General features: G+C 41.6%; 1 protein-coding gene across 1 annotated transcript in view; it reads right to left on the bottom strand.

The window, feature by feature from the left end:
* LOC144275825 (transmembrane protein 132D-like) overlaps positions 1-12,731 on the bottom strand; it is a 314,361-nt gene that overhangs the window by 60,059 nt on the left and 241,571 nt on the right. The window lies entirely within an intron of this gene.

Genomic DNA, 12,731 nt, shown 5'->3' with positions numbered 1-12,731 from the left:
TCTCCTGACTCCCAGTTCAGTGCTCTATCCACTGCACATTTATGGCAGTAGCTCTGTGCTTCAAGAGTTTCCCTGATTCTGTACAGAGAACTTCTGGTGACAAACTCCCTTCTGTCATCAGAGCTGTTAGGGTACTCCCCCTTCCCTGATTGCCACTCAGTGAATATCAGTCAGGTTTCAGAGTAACAGCCGCGTTAGTCTGTATTCGCCAAAAGAAAAGGAGTACTTGTGGCACCTTACAGACTAACCAATTTATTTGAGCATAAGCTTTCGTGAGCTACAGCTCACTATTATATTAGAGGATGACACCCGGAGGAGATTCCACACAGTATGAGCATGCACATGCCCAGGATTTAGTAGTCGGTACTTTAGGAGACCTCTTCACGCTGATCTCAGTTAACAGCCCTGTTGGTCACCTGAAAGTACCTTGTTTTAAGCCTTGTCCTTTAACCATCGGAGCCCTGCTCCAGACGGTATTCTGTAGCCATTGGCGTTCTACAAAAAAGTCAGAGAAAACAGTGCTTACATAGTTAGAGGAAGGATGGTGCAGTGGTAAAGGCACTAGTCTAGAACCTGGGAAATCCAGGATCAATTTCCTGCTTTGCCGAAGACTTCCTGAGTGACCTTAGGCAAGTCACTTAGCCTCTCTGTGCCTCAGTTTTCCATCTGTGAAATGGTGAAAAAACAGTACTTCTGTACCTCCTCTGGGTGTTGTGAGGATAAATACACTAAGGACGGTATGGTGCTCAGATACTGTGGTAATTGGGGCCATATAAACACAGGCAATGAGCCTCAGTCTCCACTGCTCTGCACTTCGTATAGCTGGTTATGCCACAGCAGAGTGAGTTTAAAATGCAACCACTCATATCTGGTGTAAGTGACCACAAAGAGAGCAGGGCAATGGAGAATGAGAACCAGTGTGTCTTGTTCTTAGAGCTTGGGATGGTGAGGCTGGAAACTACCCTGACTCTGCCACTGATTTGCCATGTGACCTTGGGCAAGTTGCTTCACCTGTTTGTGTCTCAGTCTCCCCGTCTGTAAAATGAGGATAATACAGAGCTACCCTATCTCAAAGAGTAAGGCTGTCGGCAAAGTGCTTTGAGTTCTTTACATGAAATGAGCTATATAAGTGAATAATATTATATTATATCACTATTGCCACATTTATTCCAAAAGGAATATTACCTGTTTGATGCATTACTTATACATTTTAAGGATTGTGGTTCAGATTATAGGACTACATTTTGACTCAGAAACACAGTACTAAATTGGGCTCTCGGTTACCCTGGTGTAACTTCATTGTCTTCTCTACAGTTATCCTTGATTTACACGAAGGGAAACAAAGAGCACAATTTGACTCCTGCATTCTTCCATTCCTAATTACAAGGCACTGCTCATTCCTGGAAAGGTTTTGAGCTTTTCAAAACCAGGCCTCTGAGTCAAGGAATATCCCATAGAACAAGAGCTCCTTGATTTCAACTGGTTCTTATGAACTAAAGGCTTCCAAAGCCCCCTGAGTGCTAACTTCTCATTATCTAAATAGCTCATGCTATGGGTTCTGAGCCTGACCTGATTTCACTTGTGGAACGAAACAAAGTACGATCGAAACCACAACGACTCCCCCTACTGTCTCTCAGGGTAGAGAGAGGGGAAGCACCGATCTCTCTCATCTAAAGGACGGAGATAAAAAAAGGGCTCTTCACACTATTTAAAGGAACAGACACTTTATTTGGGATCAAAGCAGTATCTAAAGAAGGAAAAAAACTCCTACACTTTTGATAGCTACCTTGCCAGAGTCTGCCCCTGCAACCTCATGATCTTTAAGGGGAGCGGGAAATAGAATTTTACAAAAGAACGGTAAAGAAGAAGGCCCCCCGTTTCCCCCAACCAGTCCCCAAACCCTTCCGATATTCTGAAATCACAAGTCACACAAAGGTAAATGTCTCTAAGGACAGCCAGCCTGCAGCATGAGGCCCATCAGTCTTGGGCATAGCGTTGCTCTCAGAACAGAAGATATTTTTCTGGCAACCAGGATCTCCGGGAGGTTTGCAACTAAATTTCCAAATGATTTAATTTTTTTCTTTAATCTGAAGCATCACAGAGAGTCTCCTGCATACTGTATAGATATTTTGCAAACCTTACACCCACTTGGGGGTGGGGAGGCTTCCCCTAACGAGTAGTCCCACCGAAGCCAATGGGACAGCTACTAAGCACATAGAAGAGTTGTAGAACCAAGACCTTAGGCCCTGTTTCTGCACTCCCTTGTGCATGTGCTTCATTTCAATAGGACTACTCATGGTAGTAAAGTTACGTTGGCAGAATCCAGACCTTAGTATTAAGCTGGAACCAATATGTGAGTAGCCTGAGATTTCTAGTCTGTACCGTATAGTGCAGACCCTAGGGAAGGAGAGAGTTTATACTGAGCTTTTGCAAACAATCTGACTAATGAGATATGCCGCTAAAATGAAAAGTTGCCCCTAGTTAACAGCTAGTGGAGGGCGAACCTCAAAATGTTCATGAGTTTGCTCTGAGAAGCAGCTTGCCATTCTAAAGCTTATCAGAACCATATCTGACTCTCTTTGGTCTGCAAAGAATGACTTGGAATATGATGAATATGAAAGCTGATGCCCAAATAAATTTAGTCTAAGGTGCCCCAGGGACGCCTCGTTTTTTATAACATTTCTGGTACTTCTCACACTCAAGTGAGCTAGGAAGCCATGGGAGCAGCCTCTTTTTCTGGATTTCACCACTGGCTGCAGAGAGGTGCTGGCAAAGGAATGTAAAAATGAAAAGCAGCATAAAAAATAAGGTTAATCCGATGCATTGGTAGTTTAGATTTGGATTGAGTTTTGGGTAGAGTTTCAAGTATTAGTGTTATCATTTAATAACCATTTAATAACCCAGAGACATGGGCAGAGCATGAACCGCTGGCTGGGGGAGGCTAATCCAGCCCCACCCCTTTCACCCAAGCCCCTCCCCCCCCGGCCAAAGCCCAGAGCCACCCACTGCAGCCACCGGTCCAGCCCCAGGTGAGTGCCCCCAACCCTGAAACACTGGGCTGACAGCGTGGCCCCAACTCTGGAGTGCCTGGAAGGTGGGCAGCGTGACCCCAGCCTCCCCGCTTCCAGCCCCAGAGTGCTGGCTCCAGCCCCCCACCCCTCAGCCCCAGAGCACCAGGAGGGCAGGCAGCGCGGCCCCAGCCCCAGCCTGAGCCGGGGCCAAGGCACAGGGGAAGAGCAGGAGGGGGAGTGTGGGAGGAGCCACGCCTGGCTGTTTAGGGAGCCCTGCCTCAGGCTATGATACCCACTGCCCATGCCCAGAGTCCAGCTGGATCTGTCCCATGGGGCTAGGTATTGTACAAATGCAGGTGGACCTGGTCCTTACCCCAACTGTATCATAGAATATCAGGGTTGGAAGGGACCTCAGGAGGTCATCTAGTCCAACCCCCTGCTCAAAGCAGGACCAATCCCCAACTAAATCATCCCAGCCAGGGCTTTGTCAAGCCCGACCTTAAAAACCTCTAAGAAAGACTCAAAATCGGCGTGCTTGACCATTCCTAAAAAACATGGGTTGCATGATGCAAAACTCCTATCAGCTTGACAGAATATATTACAACATTGCCACTTTTTAAAGGACCACAAAAGTCTCCTCAGAAACTTTGCAAACTTTTTAAAGAAATATTTCCTAGAGCTTATAGAAACCCCTAACGTTTTAAAATAGGATCATGATTTCCCATCAGCAAGCCTCAAAACACTTGGTGTATGCCAAGTAGACAAATCCATTTGATACTTCAAGAGAGGTGCAAAGTAAAACGAGCAATATTCAGAATCTGTTTGCAGCAGCCAAAACTTATTGTTTCTGCAGTTTCAGCAACTCCACTTTTTTGCACTTGGAGAATTTCTTCTTTAGATATCTGATCTGCATTTCTCATTTGAATGTAGAAGTGTAAAATGAATTTACAACAATTTAAAGAGCAGGGGCCATGAAAAATGTTTCTTCAGCCATTTGTTTAATGGCTAGAAAAGGCTTAATGTTCCCATGGTGAAAATAAATAAAAAACTTATTTCATTCCAAGGAAACAAACATGATACTTATTTAGCCTATACAGAGATTTATAATGCAAATTTCCAACGTGTAACAGCTATAAATCGAAAAACAGTTACTAATTTAAAAGTGATATTTTCTGCTGCTTAAATGATACTGGAATCTTTTGAAGAAATATTATATTCTTTGTCCATAGCTAACATGGATTATAGGAGACTTGATGCCAGAGGAATACAACTAGGAATACTTATCGGCTTTGAAAGGCTTTATCCTAATATGCTGTCCAGTAAAAGTTGATTCCCGGAGCAGCTGTAAAAAGATGCTGATCTTTTATAACCGTTACAGAGTATATTTTGGTGCACATCTCTATAATTCAGGCACACCAAAACCCAATAACAATGAAATAAAGTGATTATAGCCCACGCAAGGATTTCTTTCCCCATAAGGGGAGCGGGTCTATCTAGTAAGATTCATACTGAGCAACTGAAGGTATAAACTCCTCCAGAAGAAACGTATTGAGAAGCTTCACATAGCAACCATCTTTTTAACTAGAAAGGCAAACGTGAATGCCTAGTCGTTGCCCAGCTTTAATTGGTGGTGCCCCTGCAATTTAATTTCCCTTAGGATGCCTTTTGCCCTCTAATTCCTACACTGAAAGAAAGGAATAATGTCTTTCTAAATCTTGTGATTCTTCCCTTCCTCCCACTAGCTTGTTCTCTGCCCCAGTTATTTCTGAATGGTCGCCTTCATATGACTACCTGAATAAACAAGCAGATGACTGACTCATGCTTAATGTCTGAGGTTCTGCACTAGATTTATAATAGGGCCACTTTGTTTCATATTAAAGTACAAAAGTGGCGATCGTCAATGTTCCCTTCCAAAAGCACTTCAATAGGATTAAAGAATTTATTTTAGTAGCCTTTCCCTCTTGTCCTTCAAAGCCACACAATACCATAAGCAACCGTGAACAAGGCACCAATTTGTTTTTCAAAGAAGACCTCTAGGCATGTTTCCTCAAAATAACTGGAGCTGATTTGCAGCACAAAGCCTTTAGCTCTGAGGATGAGCAGCAAAATACAAGGAAGCTTGAAATATGAGCTTTGGAAATGGTGTTTTAAAAATATAGATTCCGATTTCTGATTTCAATGGAGTTACTCTGGATTTACACCTGAGCAGAGAAACTGGCTCTTGATTTTCAGAGTCAGAGGACGGAATCGGAATTCTAAATGACATACTGATTTCTTAAAAAGAGAGCTTTTAGTTATTTCACAACAGAAATTAGTATGTGGGATGCATATGAATAAACATATTAATGTTCAATAAATCTGCTGTGGTTCATTTCTTTATACAAACAAAGGAAAGAAGCATTAAAAGCTCATTGAAATACTATAGCCCATTGCCAGAGTGCCAGATCTGGATACACACATTTGTTTAAACTAAAGGAAACTATCCAGACTTGACACCTGTTTTGTGACACACATATGTTCCTTACTGTATTCAGTAGGTATCTCAGTCTTTAGGTTTAATGTGTACAGACTGTACTAGGGAAGGGAATAACAGTTATCAAAACTTCTTAAGGTCAAGTACATGCACCAAATGAGAATGAATAGCTTGTCTTACTTGGCACTCACTAGTACCCTCTGTTTTCCTCATAGATTTTCCATGTATCAGTCTCCAGATCATTAATCTGGGTGTCACCCAGAATCCCACTGCTGTTCATTTAAATGAGGTCTAGCTTCTCCTTCTCTTCCACTGGAAGCCATCTTAGCTGTATCACAGAATCCATGCCTCAGTCATGCATAACTAATTTAAAATCTTATTTAGCATCAAGTCTCAGAATTAAGAAGCTAAGTGACAGCTGTTTAATTAACTCCTTAAGCTGATTAGACAGCATTACAGAAATCCCCCCAAGGAAGAGTTTATAACTGTCAAGAGAACCGAAGGCCATGTTAATGCTTCTGTTTAAATTTAGTAAGCTTCTAAACTAATAAACTATAAATGCTTGACATCCTCAAGGATGTGGTCAAATTCAGTTTTTTTCCTTTTGTTAACCACTACAAGGATGGGCAACAAAAACAACAACATATCAGAGATTTGCCAAGCAAGAAAGCTAAAGGGGGGAAATATAAAGCAAATAGCAGTGTCCCTGTGAAACGGTTTATGTTTATTAATTCCTAACACCTGATATTTGATTATTTCGGATTAGTCCTCGGTCTTGGAGTGAAGCTGAGCCCACACCTAAAGTGTGGAGTCATCTCACAGCTCCTTGTTGTGAGGACAAAGATTTAATTCATTGGTTTAAAGCTTGAAACATCTTTGAACTGTATGATTAAGGCAGATGAAGTGGGAGTTTTAAAACCAGGCACAGAGGCTAGTTGCATGACAGAGTGGCACAGATGGGACATTCCCAAGCAACTTTGCTTGGCTGAAACACACTATCCCCAACTTCAAGCTTTCAAAAAATTATGAGTCAGGATCCCCCAAAATCACAAGCTTGACTTAAAAATCATGAGTCAAAAAACCATCCTTGCCTCCCCCCACAAAATACCCATCACAGTTTGGGTTCTTTTTATTTGCTTTCTGGTTCCTGAGTCTGCAGGACGCACACAGATCATATTTTCCAGCTTTCCTCAGCAACCATCAGCACTAGAGACTGACTTAAAAAAAACAGATTGTGCAAACTTCACAATCACACTTCTGTTTGACACGCGTGCACATATCAGTGTAAACAGTGACACCGAAGGTTACTGTATCTGAACTATATTAAATAGAGGGAGGGGACTGTCCCTCTTTTTTTCAGTTTCCTTACTTTGTACGTTTGTCAGGCACATGGTGTATAATTAGTTTCACTGTTTCCCATGTATAGACAAGATGGGCTTCCATTCCGCAAAGCTTCCTTATTCCACAGAGCCCTCAGCACCAGCTTAACTTTAAGCATGTGATCAAAGTGAAGCCCACTCTGAAGTGCTCTTCTGAATAAGGATGAATTTAAGCACATGCTTAACTGCATCTCCCCCTGCTGACCATGTGGGACTTTCACACAGCAATAAGGGATAGAAACATATTTTTTAAATAGGAAAATGTGATTGTGAAAGCACAAAAATTCATAGGAGTAAGAGAGCAGAAGCAGTAACTGAAACAACTTAACCACTCTCTCTCTCAAAAAAGTGAATATATTTCCAGATGCTAGGGTCCTTTTAAAAATAAACAAAAAAAATCCCATTCTCTACCAGGACAGGCAGTTTGCTTCTTTCCCCATCCTCTGCACCTGTGAAAATACTCCCCAAAACAGTCAAGAGAAAGTAACAATAACTTTACAATAACTAACAATAACTCCCAACGGTGCCTTCCATCCAGGGAGTCCAAAGCACATTATATATTAACTAAGCCTCACAACACTGCTGGTAGATTGCCCTCCTATATCCTGGATCATGGGGAGTGCTAGTAGTTAGATTATTGCCACATGACTGAGGTGTTGTCACCTGTGATCTCCAAGGTCTGTCAGAATATTACAATAGGAGAAACCTGCTCATGGTGGCAAGATGACTTTGCCATCTGGGATGTCTCTCCTGAGAATGTGGCATGCAGCTTGCTTGAAATTTCTTGGGAGCATGTTAGGATGAGGTCTCAATTACTTTTTAGAAATGAAGCAACAATTGGAGATCCAGGCTAGTGCAAAGTAGAGAGGTGGCTGCAGATCCCTTAAATATCATACAGGCATGGCAGTTCCTCCTGTAGGCTACAGCATGAAATATCTATTTTATCTCACTGATATAGCCTATTCTGGATCCAGTTTCTCCTTTCTCCACAGTCCAAACAGCAGTGAAATATTCTGATGTAAGAACTAACCCTTAACCTTAAGAAGGGCAACACACACACACACGCTCTCCAAAATGTCATTTGAAAATAATTTCCATAATTAAAATTTTCTTTTAAAAAACTCAATTTAAAAAAAAAGATGTTTTAATATATTCCTAAAAATCTAATCTCAAATGAAATTCTTAAACATAATATAGCTTAAAACTTAATAAGCTCTTATTTAATAATACATATGTGGATGCAACATTATTACCCACCGGAGCCAATGTAAAATGTACATAAATTAATTAAAGTATATTCCCATTTTATTAAACATTCCATGTATTTGTAATAGGCTTAAAAATCCACTTAATTTAAACAATGTCTCAATAAGGAGCAATAACGTACATTGGATACATGTTTGCCAGAGGCTGGGAATGAGCGACAGGGAATGGATCACTTGATGATTACCTGTTCTGTTCATTCCCTCTGGGGCACCTGGCATTGGCTACTGTCGGAAGACAGGATACTGGGCTAGATAGAACTTTGGTCTGAACCAGTATGACTGTTCTTACATAAGATGAGTATCCATATTAGGATACTGTAAATAGGCGCATAGTGAGTGATGACATCCATGATCTCAGTCATCTATCTACTTATTTTCCTATTTAATCATCTGTGGGTTTTCTACAGGGCCCATCTCCACAGTGTCTATGACTTAGAGGTGTCAAATAATGTATAGTGTCTCCTTGTACTCTCCCGTCTATCTGTCTGTATCCATTTGTTGTCCTTTGTCTTATATTTAGATTGTAACCTCTTTTGGGCACAGATTGTCTCTTTGTTCGGTGTTTGTACAACACCTAACATAATGGGGTACTCACTGATGATTAGGACTCCTAGGCTATGGTAATAATAATTAGCTTATTAATTTAAAAAACCTGCTTCTTCCCATGAAACAACTCCAGTCTCGGTATTTCAACCCATAAAACTTCCCATGTGGTTAGCTATTAAGGAACTAAAATGAAACCACAAAACTCAATCTCAAAAAATCCAGAGAGAGCAAAATATTTCACTTTGAAGCTCCATTAAACTTTTATGGATCAAAAAAGTTTCACATGAAACCCAGCTGGTTTCAGTTCTAAAAATAGCTGAGTTTTGCTCTCAAAAGTTCACACAGCTCCTGTAATTACCCTGCTACCAGTGGCTCAACAGTGACATAAGGTCAAAATTACTTTTGGTGTAGGCAGTTGCATCTCCACCGAAGCCAGGATCTGTGCCTGCTCACCCCAATGGGAATTTGGCTCAGACCGCGAGAGGCAATACTTGCCCTTAAAGGCCAAAACCAAGATGAAACATTCAAAAAGTGCTTCTCAATGTTCTTGGACTGCATTTGCACAAAGCTGAATATTATAGATTTTATTGTACTTTTTGAATAAATAGAGAACATAAATTAGTGTAACAAATGAAACAGATGTAGAATTTTTCATTAATACCCTATTTTTTGTCAATAACAATATATACTCAAATTAAAAAAAAATTTTTGGTTAAATGCTGTGTAACTTCTTTGGAAGAAATGTAAAGCTAATAACTGACAATTGCACCTACGGGTAGCCAGTCAAACCACTTGATTCTGTCCAAACACAACATCTCCCAGAGCTGAGAACATCAGCACTTCCGGGCCTGTTTATAAGGGAGATTCTCCAGGGTACTACTGTATGGGAATGAGTGAGCAGCTTTGGTGAAGACAATCAGTGAAACTCAGCCAGTGGGATACTTAAAAGTACAGCTGTCAAATTTTCCACTTAAAAACAGATAGCAGTCAATGACTGGATTTTGCTCAAGGGAAGAAGGCAAACTCATGAATGCCACCAAGACAGCTGCCCCTCCTACCTCTTATGGCACCCTTGGCATGCAGGGAACATTCCTGATATGAAAATATTTTTAACCTCTGTGAGGAAGCTGATCTCTGGAAAGCACTATGCATGACTTCTTCTTTCAAGGATAAGATACAGGAACCTTCATCTCTGAATACCAGATACAATTTACCACAGTCAAATTAGAGTTTAATCAAAAGGACAAACAAATATCCGAGACCCTATGAGGAACAAATCTTTGGAAATATTTCAGATCTACAAATAGACTGGTAGTTCTACGTGTGGCCAATATGGAGTTTGAAGAGGTAAAGCTGGTCTGACAAAGCTTTGTCCTTGCCTCCGTGGGTCCCACGTTTCCTGGCAGATTTCACTAGCCTCAGAGGCTCACTGATGACCCTCCACATAACCCTTCTCTCTCTAGAGACAAGGGTCACAGTCTACTGAGCCATTTTCATCATAAGCCAGCAAGGGAGGTGAGGAGAAGTTATCCTTCCTTGCACAGTCTCTGTTGTCTCCCAGTCTCAGTGATTAATCAGGGGGCAAAGTGTGTGTGTGTGGGGGGGAGGGAGGAGCCCAGGCCCATCCTCTACTCCGGGCTCCAGCCCAAGGACTCTAATAGTATCAGCTATGGTAGCTGACCTTTTAGAAACATGACATGTACAATTCCCTGGGCTACTTCCCCCACAGCAGCCCTGACTTCCTCAAGCTCCACTTCACCCTTACCTCAGGACCTCCTTTCTTATGCCTGATATGGTGTGTACTACTCAGTCTCTCCAACAGCACAACTTCCTCCCACAGCTCCTGGCATGCACCCTCACCTGACTGACTGGGAGGCTTTTAACTAGTTTCAGCCAGCCCCTGATTGACTTTAGGTGTCCCAATCAACGTAGCCTTCTCCCTGCCTTCTGGAAAGTTCTTAATTGGCCCCAGGTGTCTTAATTGACCTGGAGCAGCTGCCATTTCACTTATCCTGGTACCAGGGATTTGTTTAGCCTGGAGCGAATATATCTATCTCCCACTACTTTTCTATAGCCATCTGGCCTTGCCCTGTCACACTGGATTTTAAAAAGGGGCAGAGCCTTTAATATTATGACCAATAACAGCATGGTTCTTATTTCCCCAAAGGTAAGAGTCATTTCATACTTCAAGGCATAAGCTGTTAATGACAAGGGCCAGGAAGGAATGAAATGCACCTCATCCTGATGCAGTAGGCAAGTGCTAAGTATCTGATTTGGTGAAGCAAAGGTGTATTTCAATATGGCAAATGCTATATTCATATGTTTCTATGCATGACCAATGGATATCATAGCATAGACACCCAGGAATTTTGGCAGCTCATTGTGTGGCTCAGGAATGAAAAGGCCAATTAATGTTCAATGCACAGAATATCCAGCTGTACTTTATTATATGATTCATTTCATCTCGTTAAAGTGTGGCTCTAATCTGTTAAAACTGGATTGTGGCTTCCATGTTCATTATGTCTCACAGACTCCAGATTAAATTTGCTCTGCTTACAGATGGAAATATCATTTTTCTTACTGTTGGCGCTGCAAACTCACCCAATGGTCTTAAATTCTAGCTGGGTTTTTTTCTGGCTTGTGCATCATCATCAGTAACACAAATTCTGCCCTAAATTACACCCGCATTGCCCCAGTATCTTCAAAGGGATTGCACAATTGTAATTCATGGCAGAATACAGTCCTGTAATTCTCAGTGATGCACAAGCCAGAATAGAATTTACCTCCCTCTCTCACAGCAGAAAATGGCTCAGCACATTGTATCCTTTCCCCCTAATCTTTGCCTGTCTTTTCTGTGTAGATTGTAAATTCTTTGGAGGATGGGCTATCTCTTACTCTATATTTGTACAGTGCCTAGCACAGAATTCAGTTGGGATCTCTAGGCATGACTCTAATACAAATAAAAGTAATTGGAGTAAAACATATTATTATTTTCCTTAGGTTAAGAGATACAGGTCTGAAATGCACACTGGGAGCAAATCCTGTAAGTAAGCACGGGACTATTTTGATACAGTTATTTTGCAGAGTGGAACTAAACTATTTCAAGCTTCTAATTGTTGAGGAATCCTTGCAGCAGGTGCCATGCAAATTGTACCCGAAATCTGACGGAGAGTGCTGAGCTAATTAATGCAGGGCCAGTTTGGAACATTGGCAGTAAGTGACAGAGTGGTATAATATCTGCTTCAGAGCTGGGTGACTGTGGAGTCAAATTCTCAGATTTCTGTTGGGGGTTTAAAAAAATCCAAAACATTTAAATTTCTCCCACATTTAAAATAGCCCATACCCCCTTAATGTTTTGACTTTTAACTTCTTGAAACTGGACTCATAGCAAGTCGTAGGCTGGTGATCTCGTGGTTGTCCGCGGTAAGAAAGAGAGGATGACACCAGAAAACCGCTGTGTTTGCTCAAATTGGCTGCTTATCAAAGTCAGACAACTATGCAAGCTCTGAAGCCTGTGGGTTGTCAGACTCTGATTCTTCTGAGAAATCACTAATTAATTTACAGGCTCCAAACTATAATTCCATGAAGCTCTGTATGCATATTTGATGTTGGTCTCTAGACAGAGTACTTTAGCTGATAATCAAGAGTGCTCACTCTTAAAAAAATACTTGGTTAGGTTTCCCTCTTTGCTTTTCCCTAAGCAAAGCTTTTATACATTGCTAACGGGGGGGGGGGGGGGGGGGGGGGGGGGGGGGGGGGGGTTGGATGCATGTCTGATTGTCAAAGGAAGCCAACCTTTCAGAAGAGCAAAGCTAGGAGATCTGGCCTCAGGTACACAAAAAAACCTACAGTATCTGATGCTGCTGAATTGCTGAGACTGGCAGGGACACATCATGCAAAATTAGCTAAGCCCAATCAAAATTTCACGCATGGAGCCAGTAGATCAGCTCCTGGATTGATGTGCTAGCATGCAGATTTTTTTGATTCTTGGGCCCACAGTTAAGAAATCTAATATAAAAGGTTGGTGCCCTAGGGGTTTGGGACTCATATGAGGAAG

This window comes from Eretmochelys imbricata, chromosome 15 (genome assembly GCF_965152235.1).
Source record: "Eretmochelys imbricata isolate rEreImb1 chromosome 15, rEreImb1.hap1, whole genome shotgun sequence".
Taxonomy (NCBI): Eukaryota; Metazoa; Chordata; order Testudines; family Cheloniidae; genus Eretmochelys; species Eretmochelys imbricata.
Note: the sequence above shows the minus strand (reverse complement) of the source record. Positions and strands in the feature narration are given on the sequence as shown.